Source organism: Pseudophryne corroboree, assembly GCF_028390025.1.
Source record: "Pseudophryne corroboree isolate aPseCor3 chromosome 3 unlocalized genomic scaffold, aPseCor3.hap2 SUPER_3_unloc_21, whole genome shotgun sequence".
Classification (NCBI taxonomy): domain Eukaryota; kingdom Metazoa; phylum Chordata; class Amphibia; order Anura; family Myobatrachidae; genus Pseudophryne; species Pseudophryne corroboree.
The window spans coordinates 138,516-141,018 of NW_026967510.1; the positions used below are offsets into that span (position 1 = coordinate 138,516).

The following is a 2,503-nucleotide window of genomic DNA, read 5'->3' on the forward strand; positions in this document are numbered from 1 at the left end:
TGTATACATTAGGAACATCTATTTGAATATTTTCTCTCCTACTATTATGAATACAGTGGTTTGGTCCGATATGCTTTGGGTGGGTTATAAATAGTTTATACAGCTGTAGGTATTTCCTCCACCTTAATCTTGCCACAACTTGTGATTTATTTGTTGCCTCTTCTCAATATACGTACCTAATAGATTAAACCTATAATATAAATGTATTCTCCAATAACAACCATTGGGGTGCCCTTCAACTGTTCTAAATGGCTGTAAACATTAAAACATATGAACAATTCTATATAAAGTAATTGAGTCTAGGTTGGATTTGAACCAATGACATCTCTCACTGTAGCTCAGTCACTTACTCACTGAGCTATTTTAGCTGTCTAGTTATTATGAGCTCTTTTGAAATACTTGTTTCTTGGAGCTTTCTAATTAAATTAATGGTTATACTCAGAGATTCCTTTTTATATTGAATATATGTTTTCAGAAAGTGGTGGGAATAACTTGAAACACGAAACCCCTTCAAAGGAATAGAGAGGATGATAAATATTCAAACTATATATAAAAAATAATCTCTATAAATCTCTATAAAGCAAGACGTATTTAATGTCAAAGTAATAAAGCAACATATTAGGTATCTGTGTGTCCATTAGAAATTCTATCTGTATATACATATATATGGGGATTAGTGTGTTCTTTGTTTTCCCACCACTATTTACTATAAGTACTAATTTTATTGTTTAAGCTTGATATTACAGGTTGAGTATCCCATATCCAAATATTCCGAAATACGGACTTTTTTGAGTGAGAGTGAGATAGTGAAAGCTTTGTTTTTTGATGTCTCAATGTACACAAACTTTGTTTAATACACAAAGTTATTATAATTATTGTATTAAATGACCTGTAGGCTGTTTGTATAAGGTGTATATGAAACATAAATGAATTGTGTGAATGTAGACACACTTTGTTTAATAAAGTTATTAAAAATATTGGCTACAATTACCTTCAGGCTGTGTGTATAAGGTGTATATGTGACATAAATGCATTCTGTGCTTAGATTTAGGTCCCATCGCCATGATATCTTATTATGGTATGCAATTATTCCAAAATACGGAAAAATCCGATATCCAAAATACTTCTGGTCCCAAGCATTTTGGATATGGGATACTCAACCTGTATCTGTATAGTTCCTTTTTCTTTTTAACAAAAGAGCCCCTGTATTAATTACATCATGTGGATCAACTCTATACAAATTAAGCAACACCGAGCATTCACTCAGGTGTGCATATCACCACTCAAAAGCCAATTGGATACAAATGGTTTAAATACCCATTTACTTCTTCATTGGGTATTCATATCTCCTGAGGAAACCGCCGTTTGCCTGTGGCGGAGAAACGCATTGAGGGTTGTAGCTACTGCCGGTCCATTGAAGGAGATTCATCCACTTCGTTTAACCCTGCTATAAACAAATTCATTGATCCTCACTGCTGTCACACGGGACGGAACGCTACTGCCCTCTGCTGTGCCGGGGCCCCCTGTCTGCAGACTGATCATCGGAGCTCGCGGCATCTCCCTCTGGTCCATCTGTGAAGGATACCTGCAGCCGTTTGTAGCTCACACTGCACTTTGCTATTGACGGGAACCAGCGGAGATTACCAACATTGGGTGAGAACACTGACCTATAAGTGAGGATATTGAACTACTTAAATTATCCACTTTCATACCGTGGGATCCCTCTGGTATATACATAAATTGGAGTCCTCCTACACTCTAATATGTTAATTAATGGACCGCAGTACTGCACATATCAGCTGATTCAGCTGCATTTAAATACAATCGATCTAATGTGAGTGATTACAGCTGAATCTGTGTACAGTTTATATACAATCAGAAATATTGTGGCTACATTTTATCTGGTTATTATTGGCATAACTGTTTTTATTGTGTTGAACTGTAATAAATATTAGAAATATTTTTATTTATATACCATCAGCGCTCTTTTATGTCTCTATTGAAACTTAAACAATCTATGGGCCTTAATGAAAGCATAAATTACTACCATACCCCACCGATAAAGCCTGATCTCGTCCGATCTTGGAAGCAAAACGGTGGTGGGCTGGGTCAGTATCTGTGAGGGTGACCCCCAGAGAATACCCGGTGTTGTAATTCGTGACCTCCTCGACTCTTAGCCAACAGAAGGATCACCACATTCTCCCTGAATCATTTCTTTTGCTTATTCTTCTGATCTGTGTACCGTTTCCCTTTATTCATTATAGATCCAAAATTGGTCAATACTAATCAGGATCTACATTTTTGACTATAATTCAGTTCAATGACCCTTGGAGGTCTTATTAATACAAGCTGAGCTTGTGCTGGTGGGATAGGATTAGGATGTAGAGCCAGAGTGTCTACATCCCTCCTGAAGTCTACTAATATAGACTAACCAGAACATTTCCAATTTTCTAAAAAATGTCTACATTTCCTTAAGTTTAATAATTGTGGTGGACTATATAAG

The 2,503-nt window shown here is 36.3% G+C and overlaps 1 pseudogene; it reads left to right on the plus strand.

The window, feature by feature from the left end:
* Positions 1-2,038: 2,038 nt before the first annotated feature.
* On the plus strand, positions 2,039-2,157 carry LOC134983722 (5S ribosomal RNA; annotated as a pseudogene).
* The last annotated feature ends 346 nt before the right edge of the window (positions 2,158-2,503 follow it).